A 20,505-nucleotide genomic window follows, 5' to 3' on the forward strand; every position below is an offset into this window, starting at 1 on the left:
GGGTTTCAATTACCACCTTTGATGTCTGACTGACAGGTCCAATTAGAATCAAGCTTTCCACTTTGCAGATTTAATACAATGGAATTTCAAAGAAATTGCATAAAACTCATGCTCCATCTTCACCCATAAAACAACAAACATTTGACTAAGTGGTTAATGAGCACACTGGTTTGATGCGGAGCAATGCTATCTGGCCTGACAACCAAACATGGATGTATGGCAACGAACAGGATGGCAGAGGCCTGCACATGCAGAGTACACCGATGAGGTCAACAAGTTGATCTCTTCAGAAGTCTGTTCTGCAGACTGCAGGTCCACTTTCTAGCAATTATCACAAATGAAGTAATAAGGCCTTGAACCATTTAGACCATAAGACATCGGAGTAGGAATGAGGCCATTTGGGCCGTTGAATTTGCTCTGTCATTCAAATATGGCTGGTAAGTTTCCCAATCTCATTTATCCACTTTCTCCCCCATAACCTTTGATCTTCTTGATACTCAAGAACTTATCTCTAGTTTAAATATACTCAATGACCTGGTCCCCACAGATTCATCTCTCTGGCTAAAAGGGGAAGGAGGGGGTAGAAAAGGAGGAGGAGAGGGGAGCGAGTGAGGAAGGGGAAGGCTGAGTAGGAGGTGGGGGCGGGGGGAAAAAGAGAGATTGAGTGTATGAGTAAGACTTATTCCATCAGCAAGCATGGGTTGGATTTGCATTTATGATTATTGATAGTTTATCAGGTTATTCCATTTTTAATTTGTCACAAGTGCTGTGCATTGTGAAAAATTTGACCTTCATCAGATCTCTCGGTGTGTTTTTGGCAACCATGTTAAATAACGGGCAGTTTACATGGGCTAGAGTGTTCAATAATCATTGGCCACAAACTGTGCAGGGAATTTTACCTAGCACAGGTATTTAAGATAGATAGCAGGAAGTTAAAAACAGAAAGAGCACGTGGGAAACAGTGACTTTGACTCTACCAGATGGAGATTCTTACTGTTAGAAGACGTGTCACCTGATGTAATACCTACCTGCTAATAATGTTTTTAATTTATGCTTTTCAAAAAAAGTGACAAGTGTTACAATCCTAGGAATCTTAAGTAACATAAATGTGTCATTTAAAAAACCTTGCACCTTTGGGCTTCAAAACAAACATACCACATCACAGCAGCACTATTGTTCTCAGCAGCTGCTGTGACATGGCACTGGAATACTATGCGTGACGGCTGTATTGAAAATAAATGCAACCACAAAAAACATTAAGCTTCTTCAACAGCATAATTGTGTGTTGATCAATGTGTTAAAATAGAGCCAAGAAACCTAGGAGGCATAGAGGGGGGTTTTAACTAATATCACACAGTTTGCTCACTAATTGGAAAATTACTCCCAGACAGATGGTAAGTGGAGGTGCAGTTGCCCAAATATAGTGAAAATTGAACTAAATGGTCACCCTCAGGACTGCACTTAATTAGCTGCTGTAGCTTGCAATGTTCAACCACAGACAAAACAAAGAAATTTGAAGTCTTAAACCCAGCCACAGCAATCTTTTAGAAAACCTCATTTATATCAATTTGGCAATTGAGTTACTGACTGCAGCAGCAACTCCATGTCAGTCCTCATTTAACAGGGACCAGCCAGGAGAATTCCGGCTTAGTGGTTCAACAGTCAAAAATGTAAATTTATTTTTAGAAGGCTACAAATATCCATTATTTGATAATAAAAGAATAAAATTAGATTGGTCCAAACCATGTGGTGAGAAGGAGGCTTACTGAACATTTATCCTATGTCACCATGCATTAGAGAAACAGATCACACTACCCCACATTCTCCCACTACACACCAGTTCATTTACATTTTCACAACATTTAGTTTTTTGTTGCTTTGCCATATTCTAGCCAGAAGGAAAAACAGCACATAATTTGGTTTCATTTTGGTTCAAGTATCAAATTTGGTCACAAAGTACCAGGCTCTTGCTCCTTCGGTTAGGAACATGGGACTGGAATATCATAGCAATTACAGAAACGTGGCTCAGGGATGGGCCAGACTGGCAGCTTAATGTTCCAGGATACAAATGCTACAGAAAGGATAGAAAGGGAGGCAAGAGAGGAGGGGAGTGTCATTTTTGATAAGGGATAGCATTACAGCTGTGCTGAGGGAGGATATTCCTGGAAATACATCCAGGACTATTTGTGTGGAACTGAAGAAAGGGATGATCACCTTATTGGGATTGTACTATAGAGCCCCTAATAGTCAGAGAGAAATTGAGAAACAAACTTGTAAGGAGATCTCAACTATCTGTAAGAATAATAGGGTTATTATGGTAGGGGATTTTAACTTTCCAAACAGACTGGGATTGCTATGGTGTTAAAGGTTTAGACGTGGAGAAATTTGTTAAGTGTGTACAAGAAAATTTTCTGATTCAGTATGTGGATGCACCTACTGGAGAAGGTGCAAAACTTGACCTACTCTTGGGAAATAAGGAAGGACAGGTGGCTGAGGTGTCAGTGGGAGAGCACTTTGAGGCCAGCGACCAAATTCTATTTGATTTAAAATAATGGTGGAAAAGGAAAGACCAGATCTAAAAGGTAAAGTTCTAAATTGAAGAAAAGCCAATTTTGACGGTATTAGGCCAGAACATTCGAAAACTGATCGAGGGCAGATGTTCGCAGGTAAAGGGACGGCTGGAAAATGGGAAGCCTTCAGAAATGAGACAGAGAATCCAGAGAAAGTATACTCCTGTTAGGGTGAAAGGAAAGGCTGGTAGGTATAGGGAATACTGGATGACAAAAGAAACTGAGGATTTGGTTAAGAAAAAGGAGGAAGCATATGTAAGATATAGACAGGATAGATCGAGTAAATCCTAAGAGTATAAAGGAAGGAGGAGTATACTTAAGAGGGAAATCAGGAGAGCAAAAAGGGGACATGAGATAGCTTTGGCAGGTACAATTAAAGGAGAATCCAAAGAGTTTTTACAAATACATTAAGGACAAAAGGGTAACTAGGGAGAGAATAGGGCCCCTCAAAGATCAGCAAGGTGGCCTTTGTGAGGAGCTGCAGAAAATGGGAGAGATTCTAGATGACTATTTTGCATCAGTATTTACTGTGGAAAAGGATATGAAAGATACAGACTGTAGTGAAATAGATGGTGACATCTTGCAAAATGTCCAGATTACAGAGGAGGAAGTACTGGATGTCTTGAAACGGGTAAAGGTGGATAAATCCCCAGGACCTGATCAGGTGTACCTGAGAACTCTGTGGGAAGCTGGAGAAGTGATTGCTGGGCCTCTTGCTGAGTTATTTGTATCATGGATAGTCACAGGTGAGGTGCGGGAAGACTGGAGGTTGGCCAACGTAGTGCCACTGTTTAAGAAGGGTTGTAAGGACAAGCCAGGGAACTATAGACCAGTGAGCCTGACGTGGGTGGTGGGCAAGTTGTTGGAGGGAACCCTGAGGGACAGGATGTACATGTATTTGGAAAGGCAAGGACTGATTAGGGGTAGTCAACATGGCTTTGTGCATGGGAAATCATGTCTCACAAACTTGATTGAGTTTTCAAAGTTTGTGCGAAGATTTGTAGCTCGGGTGCTCGTTGTTGTGGTTCTGTTCGCCGAGCTGGAAGTTTTTGTTGCAAATGTTTTGTCCCCTGGCTAGGTGACATCATCAGTGCTTGGGAGCCTCCTGCGAAGCGCTTCTTTGATGTTTCCTCCGGTGTTTATAGTGGTCTGTCCCTGCCGCTTCAGGTTGTCAGTTTCAGCTGTCCGCTGTAGTAGTTGGTATATTGGGTCCAGGTCGATGTGTTTGTTGATGGAGTTTGTGGATGAATGCCATGCCTCTAGGAATTCCCTGGCTGTCCTCTGTCTGGCTTGCCCTATGATAGTAGTGTTGTCCCAATCGAATTCAGTTGATTGAGTTTTTTTTAAAGGAAGTAACAGAGGATTGATGAGGGCAGAGCGGTAGATGTGATCCGTGGGAGACTGGTTAGCAAGGTTAGATCTCATGGAATACTGGGGGAACTAGCCATTTGGATACAGGACTGGCTCAAAGGTAGAAGACAGAGGGTGGTGGTGGAGGGTTGTTTTGCAGACTGGAGGCCTGTGACCAGTGGAGTGCCACAAGGATCGGTGCTAGGTCCTCTCCTTTTTGTCATTTACATAAATGATTTGGATGTGAGCATAACAGGTACAGTTAGTAAATTTGCAGATGACACCAAAATTGGAGGTGTAGTGTTTAGCAAAGGAGGTTACCTCAGATTACAACAGGATCTTGATCAGATAGGCCAACGGGCTGAGAAGTGGCAGATGGAGTTTAATTCAGATACATGCGAGGTGCTGCATTTTGGGAAAGCAAATCTTAACAGGAGTTATATACTTAATGGTAAGGTCCTTGGGAGTGTTGCTGAACAAAGAGACCTTGGAGTCCAGGTTCATAGCTCCTTGAAAGTGGAGTCGCAGGAAGATAGGTATGCTTTCCTTTATTGGTCAGAGTATTGAGTACAGGAGTTGGGAGGTCATGTTGCGGCTGTACAGGACATTGGTTAAGCCACTGTTGGAATATTGTATGCAATTCTGGTCTCCTTATTGAAAAGATGTTGTGAAACTTGAAAGAGTTCAGAAAAGATTTACAAGGATGTTGCCAGGATTGGAGGATCTGAGCTATAGGAGAGGTTAAACCAGCTGGGGCTGTTTTCCCTGGACCTTTAGAGGTTGAAGGATGACCTCTTAGAGGTTTACAAAATTATGAGTGGCATGGATAGGGTAAATAGGCAAAGTCTTTTCCCTGGGGTCAGGGAGTCCAGAACTGGAGGGCCTGGGTTTAGGGCGAGAGGGGAAAGATATAAAAGAGACCTAAGGGGCAATGTCTTCACGCAGAGGGTGGTACATGTATGGAATGAGCTGCCAGAGGATGTGGTGGAGGCTGGTAAAATTGCAACATTTGGATGGGTATATAAATAGGAAGGGTTTGGAGGGATATGGGCCAGGTGCTAGCAGGTGGGACTAGATTGGGTTTGGATATCTGGTCGGCATGGACGGGTTGGACCGAAGGGTCTGTTTCCATGCTATACATCTATGACTCTGACTCTCAAATGCCATTCAGTATAAGATGACTTGAAAATGACCATCCTGGTTAACAGACTAGTAGCTACGCTTGTGATTTGGGACACTATTGGCACTATGCTGGCAACAGGGGTGACAGGGTCATCCTCACATGAAACTGACACCAGATATTCCACAAGTCGAAGAGGTAGTCATGTGGCAATGAGGATTTGCATATCATTGTACTATTGTAAATTTAATCCTGGATTTGCATCAATATTAATCTGAATTTGGCAAACATATGCTGCAACTGCTGAACAATGTTTGCCAACTGATTTCCAAACCCTTTACTACAGACTTGGACCAAACGTATACCAAAAAGCTGAACTTCAGAGGGAGTGTATGAGACAACATTTGACAGATTATGACATCAAAAAGCCCTAGCAAAACCAGTCAAGGAGAATTAAAGGAGAAATTCTGATGATTAGAGTGTGATTAACACAATAGAAGATGGTGGTGGACGTTGCAGGTTAATCATTTCAGTCCCAGGATATCACTGCAGACATTCTTCAAGATAATGCCCTCGGCCCGACATTCTTCAGCTACTTTATCAATGGTTTCCTTTCCAACATAAGGTCAGAAAAGTGTCACTTGCAATTCCTCAGTCCATGATGTTAATGCACAACAGCTAGAACATACCCAGGTTTGAGTTGATAATAGCAAATAACATTCATGTCACAAGTGCCAGGCAATGACCAACTCTAGTGACAATGATTTAACCATTGCCCAATGATATTCAATGGCATTACCAGAATCTGACACTATCGACATCCTGGAGGGCACCACTGATCAGAAACTGAGCTGCCCCAACAAATACTGTGCCTGTAAAAGCAAATCAGAGGCTAGGAATTCTGCACTGAATAATTCAACTCAAAGCCAGTCCACTATCCAAAATAACTCAGCCATTTGGATTACGTTTTGGGCATGAGGTGACAGGACCACTGAAATTAGAGAAATTAATACATCAGAGTTCAGAAACCATACATTTGGACTATGTAAAATTTTAGACAAAGATTAAATAGAGTAGGTGAGTTGGGTACACAGCATTTGAAAGTAGCATAGCAAGTGATGAAACAGACAAGTCAAAAATTTGTAATTTTGCTAGTAGTGATAAAGAGTTAGCATTAGTCCCAGTGGCAGAGGAACCTTTAAAAGAACAAGGATTAGTGGGCCTTAAAATCAAAAGAAGAGAGTGAGGTGAATTATTTGATAAGAATGCCAGATAGAAAGAAATCTCAAAGTGTCATGTGAATATGCTCAAGGTATTTGATAAGGAAAGAAAGAGGAGAACGCCTTACTGGTTACAATCCAGAGGGAAAAACCAAGCTCCGATGATTCGGAATTGGACATTCCTCAAATTAAGTTGGACAATGAGGAAGTTCTCAAAAATTGGGATAAATTGAGTTACCTTCCAGAAGAAAATCAAACTGTCCTGAAAGAATTATTACAATCACATGGGGAGATATACGGGAAAAAGCTGGGAAGTCATCTAACTACATATGTTACAGATATATGGTCCAACTAAGCAACATCCTAATTAACTTAACCCTCAAGTTGGCACAGATTCACTAAGAGTGATTGCATGCTTAAAGGTAATTTAATCAAAATGGGTTGCAGCAAATATAGCTCACCCATAGTAACGATGCCAATAACTGCATGTGGACTAGTGCAAAGTGAATGCAGTTACAAAATCTGATTCATATTCTATTCCATGTTTGGAAGACTGTACTGAGGTGGTGGGACAAGCAACTTTATTTCACAGTTGGTCTTTCCCAAAGAATACTGAAAGGTACCTTTATCCCAAGGAGTAAAGAAAATTCCTGCTTCCATTACATTCAGTGGACGATATCAGGTCAAAGTCATGCCATTTGGTCCAAAACTATAGAAGGCATAGATTTAGGGTGAGGGGGGGGGGGAATTTAAAAAGGACTTAAGAGGCAACATTTTCACAGAGGGCTGTGCATGTATAGAATGAGCTACCAGAGAAAGTGGAGAGGCTGTTGTAATTACATTTAAAAGGCATCTGAATGGGTACACGAATAGCAAGGATTTAGAGGGAAAGGACCTAGTGCTGGCAAATGGGAGTAGATTAGGTTAGGACATCTGGTTGGCATGGACAAATTGGATTAAAGGGTCTGTTTTGGTGCTGTACATCTCTAATACTCCAAGTGCAGAATATTTCAGTGCAGAGGATTGTCAGAAGGCACTTGAGCGTGAAAACTGTTAACCACTGTCCCAGTGTCAGATATACCGAATTACACAAAGCCATTCAAAGTGACTATCTATGCAAGTGATGTGGGTATTGGTGCTGTACTCTTGCAAGACGACAACAAAAAGATAGAAAGACCTATTGGGTTTTTTCCCCAGAAAACTGAGTAGTTATCAACACAAATATTCCACAATTGAGATGACCTGGAGTTTGGTATTGTTGCAATATTTATATTGCCATTAAAGTGACAGACAACAGTAAATTTCTGATCATGACCCATTAACTTTTGTGGAAAAATTTAAGAATAAAAATTCCAGTCTGTTTCGACGGAGATTACTACAAACATTAAATCTGAAAGTTATACATGTGGTATAACAGGGCGAAAAAACAATTGCCAAAACGCAACTCAACTTTGGAAGAGGAAGACAGTGGTGGGGGGGAAAAAAAAACACAAATGGCCTGTAATAGTGAATGTTTGCATACTTAGAGTCAATGTAATGTATAGGTAGTGAATGAGCAGCATAAAATTAAAGGTTTGAAAAACAAAGCCATCTTTGTACATTCATGGTATTTTTTTAAAAAGGGAGGAAGATGTGACAATACTAGGGCTTTAAGAGGTGCATTTTATTTTTTTTAAAATAAGAAAAAATTAAAGATGAGGTGTCAAACAGTTGGCTCAAAGCCGATAAACAGCTCGAGAAGCCGGGGGTTTTTTTTTTAAAAATGGTTGGAATAATAAAGCCTAAATGGGTTGGATCAAACCACAGAACCAGGATTTTTAGTTTTACCTTTCTTCAGTTGCTGGAATCTTGAAGCTGGATGTGGAAACTTTTATTCCTCTGTTACCGCAAAAAATCTAGGGTTCTCTTCCTACTGCTAGAATGGCATGAGACAATCTAGTTTACCAAATTTGCCTTTGCCAAGGGTGCACTTATGAGAGGTTACTATATTAGAACAGTTAATTAGCGTTAATAAATACAGGTACGCAATCCTTTACCTGAAACTCAGGGCCAGCTGATTTTTGGAGTTTTTCAGATTTCAGAATGTGATAATTTAACAGTGAAATAAAAATCTTACCGTGCCAAAAGCCTTCTTCACTGCCCTGTCTACCTGTAACTCCACTTTCAGTGAACTGTGAACCTGAACTCCAAGGTGCCTCTGTTCTGCTACACTCCTTAAGGCCCTACCATTCACCATGAAACTCCTACCTTGATTTGACTTTCCAAAATGCAAGACCTCATTCTTACCTAGAGGAACTTCAATTATCCGAAGGACATGGTGAGGGAGTATTTCATTAAGATAACCAAATGCCAGATACCCATTAGCCAAGCAGTGGGACCTTGCAATCTTGTACAGGTAATCCAAAATTCGGTTAATCGATGCCAGATAATTGAGGCTCCTCTGTTTTAAACTCCATTTGTCAACCCACTCCCCCTGCTGATCAAGGTCCTGCTACAATTTCTGATAACCTTCCTCACTTTCCATGATACTGCCTGTCATCAGCAAACTTAATCATGCTCTGTACATTCTCATCCAAATCAGTGATACAGATAACGAACAGTAATAGGCCCAGCTTCGACCAGAGGCACTCCAGTAGTTACTAGAAAGATATACGGACATTGGAGAAAAAAAAAGGTTGATACCAGGTAAAGAGGGACTCTCCTATACAAAGATCCAATAAGTCAGGTCTGTACTCATTAGAATTACAAAAAATATGAGGGGCAGCTTTATTGAGACATACAAGATTCTTAGGGGACTTTATATAGTACATCCAGAAAGGTTATTTGCCCTTAGAGAATCTAGGACCAAGAGGGCATTATCTCAGAACAAGAGGTTTTAAGTCAGAATTATCTGAGGATGGTGAATCTGTGGAATTCTTTATTGCAGAGGACTGTTGAGGCAGAGTCATTAAGCATATTCAAGGCTGAGACAGGTTTTTAACCAATAAAGATATCAAGGATTTTGAGAACAGGCAAGAAAGTAGAGGTGAGGATTATCAAAACAGCCACCATCTCATCGATGGTGAAGCAGACTCAATTAATTGCTATTATATCTATACTAATCTGTTATATTGCCTTTTTGCCCCGCTTCAGCTTGCCTCTTAAAACTCTTCTGTGCTATTTGTTCCCCAATGGTTTAACTTTTGCTGGTTCTGCCTCTCTTTCACTTGTTATGAAACATCTTCTACTCATTTGGCAGTCAAAATCTTGGAAACTGCCAAAAAGGAGACATGCTACTGAAGATTTCATCTTGCACTTAAGACAGAATACCAACTTTATAAAAAGGTATGATTCATACTGCATGAAAAGCACATTACTGATTGGTCCAGGCACTGTCATGGAGAATGCATCTGGGAATACTTACCCACAATCTTTTGTTTAAATTTTAAAAAGGCAAGTCAAGTCTGGTTGAAACATTGCATACTGAATTCACAGAGGAACAGTGACCCCCAACCTTTTATTTAGTTGAAGCAATGCACTTTTTTTCAATAAATTCCCTTTTCCTGCAGGGCTCTACGCAAGTTTATGCAGCCTTTAAATGAGGCACAGTACAAGCTTAAACTGGTTGCTAGCATATTCTTGATACATTCTGGATTGATGACTAAGTGCTGTCCAATCTCAGATCATTAATTTGGACACGAATTCTGCAAGCACATACTAATTAACTTTAGTCAGTATGCTCTTGTTGGGAACAGATAGAGATATGCCATGTGAATATACTGCACCAATCATTGGGAGGTTTGGCCCGTGTATGTGGCATATCACAGACCATAATATTTGCATATCACATTTGTATGCTCGTTAGAATGCCTTTAATGAGAAATCGTTGAGTCTTGCCCCTGGCCCAACCATCTTCAGCTACTTCAACACTGACCTACCCTCCACGATCAGGTCAAAAGTGGGGACATTCACTAATAATCACACCACGTTCAGCACCATTCACAACAATTCAGATCCTGAAGCAGTGTCCAAAACCCATGTTTGAGCTGACAAGTGGCAAGTAACGTTTGCACTACATTTCCAGGTAATGACTATTTCCAACAAGACCGATTCTAACTATCACCCTTACAGTTGATGGTATTACCACCATGGCTGAATTCCCCTGCGAGTTACCATTGACCATAAACTGAGCTGGCCGAAAAATATCAATACTGTGACTGCAGGGGCAAATCAAAGGCAACACATTCTGCACGAGTAACTTACCTTCTGTCTGCCCACCATCTACAAGGCACAAGTCAGGACCGTGACGGGATATTGTCCACTTGCCTAGGTGAGTGTAGCATGATACAATCCAAAACAAAGCAGGCCAACTGATGGATTGGGAATGTGGTGCCAATCACACCCTCCATCAACACTCCGTATCAGCTCTAAATACTAGTTACAAGATAAATCGCAAACATTCACCAAGGCTCCTAAAGATAGACCTTCCAGACCCTCAACCACCATCTGGAAGGATGATACAATGGGAGCCCTACATGTTAGTTCCCCTCAAAGCCACGCATCTGACTTAGAAGTAGATCACTGTTCCTTCAGTGTTCCAGAATCAAAATTCAGGAACTCCTTCCTAATAGCATTGTGGATCTACCTACACTGAGTAGTCTGCAGCATTTCAAAAGGCAGCCCACCATCACCCTCTAAGGCAACTCAGGGAACATTCTTGTTCCAGTTCCACTATAGATCCATAATTAATAGGAAAAGAAGTAGGCTGTTCAGCTTCTTGAGCCTGCCGTGCTATTTAATAGGATCATGGCTGATCAGATATTCCTCATGGCCTCTTGCCTGCCCATTACCTTTACTGGTCAGGAATCTCTCAGTCTTAAAAGCATACACATGGACTCTGCCCCTACAGCTCTGTAGCATAGACCTCCAAACACAATCTTCAGAGAAGAAATTCCTCACCTCAGTCTTAAATTGGCATCTCTTAGTTCTGAGAAGTCTTTATTGTATGCCTTTTGGCCCTAGGTTCTGCCATGAGGCAAAACCCATATGATTCAGTGAGATTACTCACTGAAGTTTAAAAATGTTTACCGTTTGCTCATAAGAAATCTCTCCATACCAAGGATCATCCTTGTGAATCTTTCCTGAACTATCTCCAATGGAACTACTTTGTTACTTTGCCTTAAAACAATGGGATCAAAACTCAGTACTGCAGACGTGGCCTCACCAGCACTTCATATGAAGTGCTTTTACTCTTACTTCAACCCCCTTGAAATAAAGATCAACATTCCATTAGCTTTCCTGACTGCCTTCTGCACCTGTATGCCAGCTTTGAATTGTGCACAGGTACCACACACTCCTCCCTCCCTCCCCCCCACCTCAAATCTGTGCTTCAGTTTTCGACAAATTTCAGTTTCAAAATGAACTACTTCACATTTTCAGATTATGCCAACTTTCTCCCCCCCCACTCACTTATCAGTATCGCTCTAAACTGTTTGTATCCCTCTCTCAACTTGCCTTTCCACCTATTTGGGTCATCTGCAATTATGGCTACATAGTATATTTGCTTCCTTCCTCCATTAATACAAGTCATTAATATATTGTAAAGATATGTGCTCCAATATGCTCCCTACAGTCCTGGAGACAATAGCATTAATAAAAGTTTAATTGTGGCTCACATTAAAAACTAATCAATTTAAATAGCTAAGTGGACAACACATCTGCAGTAAGGAACATTTTTACCAATGTCAAAGTAACAAATGTTGAAGAACAAGCAAAATGATTATTGAAAAAGAGTTAAATAGAAAGCTATTATTCCAAGACCAATCAAGTTCAACTTCTCCATTGCTCCTTGATTGTAATTTTGTCCAGTGTCAAAGGCTTTTATCTTCAAAAGGAATAAAATATTAAAAACTGTATTCTCCAATTCATAAAAGCCATCAAATAAACCCATTGCTTTGGCAATTTAACAGTATGTCAACTACGTAGGGTGCTTGCCCAATTCAAATGAGAAATTAATAATTTGCAAAATTAGTTAACAGAAAAAGGGAGAGAATGAATGAATGATTCTACAGTTAGAGATTAGTACTGAACTCCCCTTTGTTCAACAGCAGATACATTCCAACGGCTTGAGCATACCATAATATTTTGTCACTGAAGCTAGAAAATGTTAGAAATTTGTTATAGTACAAGTGCACCAAGAATCATTAAAATGAAATTAAACAATACAATAAAAATGCTCTCTTCCTGTCAAAGGAGATTTTATGTAAAGCAAATTATCCAATTAAAATGTTGCAAGTTTTAATCATAGCTTAAGAAATTCTTGTGCACTTGTTCTAACTGGATCATATACAAGATAAGGCCACGCAAGTGCACAATCATGCTTGGTCACAAAACTATGACCAATTGTACCCCTCAACTTCATTTTCCTCTCCACCTATCTTGCATCCTTTGACTTTCCCTAAAATCAATTCATCTTGGCCTTGACCATACTTTGTCCAGTCTAAATGGCTTGCTCCTAATCTTAGACTATAGTTCTGGACTCTCCAGTCAAGGAAAACAACTTGACAACAGTACAGTAATGCTGAGAAGTCCAATGCCAAACTGAAAGCTGCACTGCAATAATACGACTGTAAACCTGCACACTTTTTTCTTTAAATTAAAAGGAGGGAAGGAACCCTTGTAGAGAATTTGCATTTTTTCAAAGTCAACAAATGAATCATCTTAATTAAGATAAGTCCAGCCAAAAGCAGTCAAGTTCACCTTCAACAATGACAGATGGCCTCAAATTACAGCCTTAGGGCCAACAACTTCTCTACTTATACAAGTGTTATGTAGCATTCACAACTGCTTGATACCACTACACTCTGCCACTTGATAATACCAAGAGCAGAGCTCATGTGGTTAATCATGCAGAATATAGCATTAAACAGGAAGCAGGAACATATTAGTTTTCATTTCATATGCAGGATAGGTGGCTTATGATGAGTGAATTATAAAAAAAAAAATCGAAAGTATCTCCAAAATTATACATATCAAAAATCTGAGTTTTTGAAAAACCCTCTTGCTGATGCTATATATCCTTTATAGCTATTTGTAATGCTCCACTAATGATTAAGAAAGTACTTGAAGCTTGAAAGAGGGTGTAATCAAATTCAGGGTTTAGAAAATAAGCTCTGATCCATGGAATAATATTCTGATCTTCAGACTATTTTGGATTTTATTGCATTTTATTAAAAAGTGAAACTTCAGCATGTTAAAAAGGGAGAAACTCAGAAGCAAAAATATTTGTGGTTTTTAAACTAGTAATGTTTATAGAAACAGATTTGCATTTGGTGTTTAGCTCTTACGAAGCAGATAAAGCACTGCAGAAACCACTGACAGATCAGACAAAGGAAGAGTCAGAAACATTTGAAACATCCCAATGTATCCCACCTCAACTACTGGCACCAGAGATTGAGGTTTTTCATTAAACATTTCTTAGCAAAGCAGCTAAACCTCTTAGTGACCATTTGTCTCAAATTCATAGGAACAAACAGAATGCACACAGTTAATGAAATCTGAATGCAAATACAATGAGAATGCCTGAGCTAAAGGTGCATTCTGAACAGTGTCTGGGCTAATGTAGCATTTGTAATTGGAAAAACAGTTATCTACAGTACTTACCCTGTTCAACTGCAAGTCCTTTGAAATTGCACATGTGAAGCTTACCTTTGACAAATCAGGGAAAAATTGATTGCATACTTAATTGGAAATCTTAATTGGACGCAAAACCAGTTTAATAAAATAAATCCCTCTTAATCAGATTGGATCATTCTCTAATGATTGCATCTAATTAAAAGTTCCTTCTAAGATATTAATTTGTGTATTAAACTTCTTTATGTAAACATAAATAACAACTCCCCCAAGTGGGAGCTGGAAAATGGTTTTACGCTGAGGGTTAGGGTTAAATTGGAATAATAATGATTTGTTTGTGTTAAGGTGTGAATTAGTCTCAATCTGTTCAAAATTGATAAACTAAAAAAGGTGAACCTTGTGGCCTGAAATTGCAAACCAAATTACCATGAGATAATAAAAGAATTTTAAGTGCCTTGGTTAAAATAGGTCAGAATTGACCAAAATCTGGCCCAAAATGGCAGGAAACTTTTTTTGGGCACACTAAGCTTTGTTACTACTTCAAGATCAAATTTCATAAAGCCAGCATGATGTGTACACATTTTAGTGCCATGCAACCACAATAATAATACACAGACAGAAGCCATTTGATCAGTTATGACGCTGAAAAATACATTCTCTTGCTCCATCTCTTGAGAATCCAGCAAGGGCAAAATAGCTCACCTCAGCATCTGCTATCAAAACTCTTCAGAATCTTATTTGTTTCAATGATCTCACCTCTCCGTATTCTAAAATCCCAAAAATACAAGTCCATTCTATGCAGTCCTTCCTCATTAGAAGGAGCATCTAATACCAGGAATTAGTACAGTGATTTTTTTTTACTGCACCCAAGGCAAGCTGTATTTTTCAGGAGATATGGAGACCAAAATTGCATGCACTACTTTAGGTATGGCTCCAAAAGGCCTGTACAACTGCTCCAAACATTATTGTACTCTGAACACATGGCAATAAAGGTTAACATGGTATTTACATTCCAAACAGTTAGCTTGCAAGCATCGGAAATATGTTACTTGAACAATGATACCCAAATCCTCGGAACACACATTTAGGAGCTTTGCACCATTTAAAAAGATTCTCCTTTCTAAATTTCCTATCAAAGTGAAAATGCTCAAACTTCTCCATGTTATACTACAGCTGCCATTTACTTGTCTAAATCCATTTGCATGCGTCTTCTTCAAAGCTTACTTGACTACCTTGTTTTGCATTATGAGCAAACATTAAATCTGTTTGTACTGGTTGCTAAAAATGTGCCACAACTGAGGCCCAGGCACTCAAATTCTTGCAGCATGCCATTGATAACAGCCCATTCCTCCCAACTATTAACCAATCCTCACTTATGCTATTATCCATGACCTCTAAATAACAATTGCTCACGGTCAATGCCTTTTGAAGCAACTATTTGTTAGCACTTTTAAGTTAATGCAACATACTAAGGCGTTTCACAGGGGAATTGAGAAACAATATGTGGTGGGGGGAGGGGCGTTTTAAAAAATTTTTCAATGGAATGCAGATTTACTGATAATCATTCTGGTTTTGGTTGATAGCTTCCTTCCGACTCAGTTATAAATTCTCCCTTTCAAAATCTCTTCTACTCTCCCATCCACCACCCACCCGACCTCCACTTTTAGTTCAAATCTCTACTTATAATATCAGCCCTTGGCGAATACCAATGCAAAGTACTCATGAGGACCTCAACCATTTGCTCTGGTTCCTTGCATAAATTCCCCTTGTCCTTGAGTGGATGTACCCATTTCCTAGCTACCCTCTTGCTCAATGAGTGTATACAATACCTTGGGATTCTCCTTAAACGTACTTGTCAAGGACATTGATCATAGTGACATACAACAGTCATCACAATTTTAAATTTTTAAAACAGTTATGGATAAGGAAAGACTGGGAGAAAGTGAGGTCTGCAGATGCTGGAGATCAAAGTTGAAACTTTATTGCTGGAACAGCACAGCAGGTCAGGCAGCATCCAGGGAACAGGAGATTCGACGTTTCGGGCACAGGCCCTTCTTCAGGAATGAGCAGAGAGTGTTCAGCAGGAGAAGATAAAAGGTAGGGAGGAGGGACTTGGAGGAGGGGCGTTGGAAATGTGTTGGTGGAAAGAGGTCAAGGTGAGGGTGATAGGTCGGAGTAGGATGGAGGCGGAGAGGTCAAGAAGACGACTGCAGGTCAGGAAGGCGGTGCTGGGCTGGAGGGATCCGGCTGAGACAAGGTGGGGAGAGGGGGGGATGAAGAAACTGGTGAAGTCCAAGTTCATCCCCTGCCTCTTCGTAGGGTATGTGGAACAATCCATCTTCCGCAACTACACTGGCCCCACCCCCCATCTTTTCCTTCGCTACATTGATGACTGTATCGGCGCTACCTCGTGCTCCCACGAGGAGGTTGAACAGTTCATCCACTACACTAACACCTTCCACCCCAACCTCAAATTCACCTGGACAGTCTCGGACTCCTCCCTCCCCTTCCTAAACCTTTCTGTTTCTATCTCAGGCGACCGAATCAACACGGACATCTACTACAAACCAATCGACTCCCACAGCTACCTGGACTACACCTCCTCCCATCCTGCCCCCTGTAAAAACGCCATCCCATTCTCCCAATTCCTTCGTCTCCGCCGCATCTGCTCCCAGGAGGACCAGTTCAAAATACGTACAACACAGATGGCCTCCTTCTTCAAGGACCGCAATTTCCCCCCCGATGTGGTCGACGGTGCCCTCCACCGCATCTCCTCCACTTCCCGCTCCTCCGCCCTTGAGCCCCGCCCCTCCAACCGCCACCAGGACAGAACCCCACTGGTCCTCACCTACCACCCCACCAATCTCCATGTACAGCGCATCATCCGCCATCACTTACGCCACCTCCAAACAGACCCCAGCACCAAGGATATATTTCCCTCCCCTCCCCTATCAGCTTTCCGTAGAGACCACTCCCTTCGCGACTCCCTTGTCAGATCCACACCCCCCACCGACCCAACCTCCACTCCTGGCACCTTCCCTTGCAACCGCAGGAGGTGCAACACTTGCGCCCACACCTCCCCCCTCACTTCTCTCCAAGGCTCCAAAGGAAACTTCCATATCCGCCACAGGTTCACCTGCACCTCCACCCACATCTACTGCATCCGCTGCAGCCGGTGTGGCCTCCTCTATATTGGGGAGACAGGCCGCCTACTTGCGGAGCAATTCAGAGAGCACCTCTGGGCCACCCGGACGAACCAACCCAACCAACCTGTAGCACAGCATTTCAACTCCCCCTCCCACTCCACCGAGGATATGCAGGTCATTGGACTCATCCACCGCCAAACCACAACAACCCGACGGTCGGAGGAGGAGCGTCTTATCTTCCGACTGGGAACCCTCCAACCGCAGGGGATGAACTTGGACTTCACCAGTTTCTTCATCCCCCCTCCCCCCACCTTGTCTCAGCCGGATCCCTTCAGCCCGGCACCGCCTTCCTGACCTGCAGTCGTCTTCTTGACCTCTCCGCCTCCATCCTACTCCGACCTATCACCCTCACCTTGACCTCTTTCCACCTATCACATTTCCAACGCCCCTCCTCCAAGTCCCTCCTCCCTACCTTTTATCTTCTCCTGCTGAACACTCTTTGCTCATTCCTGAAGAAGGGCCTGTGCCCGAAACGTCGAATCTCCTGTTCCCTGGATGCTGCCTGACCTGCTGTGCTGTTCCAGCAATAAAGTTTCAACTAAGGAAAGACTGGACCTCGTGTAAAAGGTGCTAAATTGAAGGCTAATTACAACCAAAGTTTGTGCGAAGATTTGTAGCTCGGGTGCTCGTTGTTGTGGTTCTGTTCGCCGAGCTGGAAGTTTTTGTTGCAAATGTTTCGTCCCCTGGCTAGGCGACATCATCAGTGCTTGGGAGCCTTCTGCAAAGAGCTTCTTTGATGTTTCCTCCGGTGTTTATAGTGGTCTGTCCCTGCCGCTTCCGGTTGTCAGTTTCAGCTGTCCGCTGTAGTGGTTGGTATATTGGGTCCAGGTCGATGTGTTTGTTGATGGAGTTTGTAGATGAATGCCATGCCTCTAGGAATTCCCTGGTTGTTCTCTGTCTGGCTTGCCCTATGATAGTAGTGTTGCCCCAGTCGAATTCATGTTGCTTGTTGTCTGCGTGTGTGGCTAAGGATAGCTGGTCGTGTCGTTTCGTGGCTAGTTGATGTTCATGTATGCAGATTGTTAGCTGTCTTCCTGTTTGTCCTATATAGTGTTTTGTGCAGTCCTTGCATGGTATTTTGTACACTACAACAGCTAATTACAACAGCATTAGGTAGGAATTGGAGGAATTAGATCAAGGTTGGCTATTTGAGGGTAAACCCACATCTGACATACAGTCTTTTATAGGCCAGTTATCCGAGTTTAGGACTTGCATGCTTCTGTGAAGATAGATAAGGATGGCAAGATTAGAGAACACTGGGTGATAAGAGATAGTGAAAGTTTAGTGAAAAAGAAAAGAATGTCAGATTTGGAAACTGAAATCAGACAAGGCCCTTGAGGAACAAAGGAAGCAAAGAACTTAGGGCATCAGGAGGGCTAAAAGGGACCATAAAACATCCTTGGCAATCAGGATAAGGAGAATCCCAAGGCACTGTCTGTGTATCTTAGGAGCAATAGGGTAGCTTGGGAAAGGGTAGGTCCATTCAAGGACAAAAAGAAATGTGTATGGAGGCAGAGGAGGTCCTTAATGAGTACTTTGCATTGATATTTATCAAGGACATGGATATGTTGAAATTCTAGGGCATGTTGATATTAAGGTGGTGGTGGTGTTAGGTGGCTTTAAACGCATTAAGGTTGTTAAGACCCCAGGGCCTGATGGGATCTAACCCAGGATACTGAGTGAGGAAAGGGAGGAGATTGCTGGGGCCTTGATACAAATCTTTAGCATAGCTGAGGTCCCAGAAGACTAAATAGCCAAAGTTATTGCTTCATTTAATGGAGGGCATCCGGGATAATCCAGGAAATTATAGGCTGGTGAGCCCGAAATCAGTAGTAGGGAAATTATTGGAGACAGGATTTACTCGCATTTGGAAAAGAGTGGACTTGAAAGATAGGCAGCATGGCTTTGTCTGGTTTCAAATCTGATTTGAATTTTAAGTAATGAACATGATAAAAGCTTTTTTCAAAAAACCAGAGGGCTGTAGGTCTCTGAAATGCACTACCAGGGGAGGTGGAAGCAGATACAATTGCAAAATTTAACAGACATGAACAGGCAGGGAATAGAGGGATACAGACCATTTTCAGGCAGATGAGATTACTCCAGAATAACATTGTCAGCTTAGACCTGTCTCTATGATGTCCTGTTCCATGAGGGTAGCACAGTAAATGTAGTCTACATGAACTTTACTAAAATATTGACACTGTTCTATATGGTAGGCCAGTCGAGAAGATTAAGTTGCAGGAGACCAAGGAGAATTGGCAAGGTGGACTTAATTGCCATGGTCGTAGAAGTCAAGAGGATAGTTTGGGGGAGGGGCGGAATGTGTTTCCAACTGGAGGTCTATGACCAGTGGCCACAAGGATGACTGCCAGGACATCTGTTATTTGTTAATTTGTATGGTTGAAAATGTAAGTAGGAGAAAGTGAGGACTGCAGATGCTGGAGATCAGAGCTGAAAATGTGTTGCTGGAAAAGCACAGGTCAGGCAGCATCCAAGGAGCAGGAGAATCGACGTTTCGGGAAACAGCCTGAAGAAGGGCTCATGCCCGAAATGTTGATTATCCTGCTGCTTGGATACTGCCTGACCTGTTGCGCTTTTCCAGCAACACTTTCAGCTCTGAAAATGTAAGTAGTCTGATTATATTTGCAGAGGACAAACTTTGGTGGAATTGCAAATAGTGGGGAAGGTTGTCAAAGAATATAGCAAGATATAGATCAGTTGAAACGCTGGGTGGAGAAATAGCATATGGAGTTTAATACAGACATACAAAGAATGCAAGAGGAAAGTATACTGTAAATGGCAGGACCTTTAGGAACATTGAAATACAGATGGATTTAGGGTGGAAGTCTGAAAGCTGCAAGTGGATCATCAGATAAAGGCAACAAACCATATGTTTGCCCTTACTGGTCAGGGTATTGAGTACAGGAGTTGGTAAGTCATGTTGCAGCTTTATAAAACTTTAATCAACCACATTTGGAGTATTATAGAACATAACAGCGCAGTACAGGCCCTTCAGCCCTCTGTGTTGCACCGCCCTGTCATACTAATCTGAAGCCCATCCCACCTACACTATCCCATGTACGTCCATATTCCTGTCCAATGACGACTTAAATGCACTTAAACTTGGCGAATCTACTACTGTTGCAGGCAGAACATTCCATACTCTTACTACTCAGTTAAGGGAACTACCTCTGACATCTGTCTTATACCTATCTCCCCTCACTTTAAAGTTGTGTCCCCTCATGTTTGCCGTCCCCATACTTGGAAAAAGGCTCTCCCTGTCCACCCTATCTAACCCTCCAATTATCTTGTATGTATCTATTAAGTCACCTCTCAACCTCCTTCTCTCATAAGAGCCTCAAAGTCCTCAGCCTTCCCTCGTAAGACATTCCTTCCATACCAGGCAACATCCTAGTAAATCTCCTCTG

General features: G+C 41.7%; 1 protein-coding gene across 1 annotated transcript in view; it reads right to left on the bottom strand.

Moving 5' to 3' along the window:
- The window catches only part of mapk1 (mitogen-activated protein kinase 1), a 114,267-nt gene that overhangs the window by 14,654 nt on the left and 79,108 nt on the right, over window positions 1-20,505 (bottom strand). The gene's annotated exons all lie outside the window — the stretch shown is intronic.

This window comes from Chiloscyllium plagiosum, unplaced genomic scaffold, assembly GCF_037043375.1.
Source record: "Chiloscyllium plagiosum isolate Xiang-an unplaced genomic scaffold, Cpla_swu_hap1 HiC_scaffold_24, whole genome shotgun sequence".
Taxonomy (NCBI): domain Eukaryota; kingdom Metazoa; phylum Chordata; class Chondrichthyes; order Orectolobiformes; family Hemiscylliidae; genus Chiloscyllium; species Chiloscyllium plagiosum.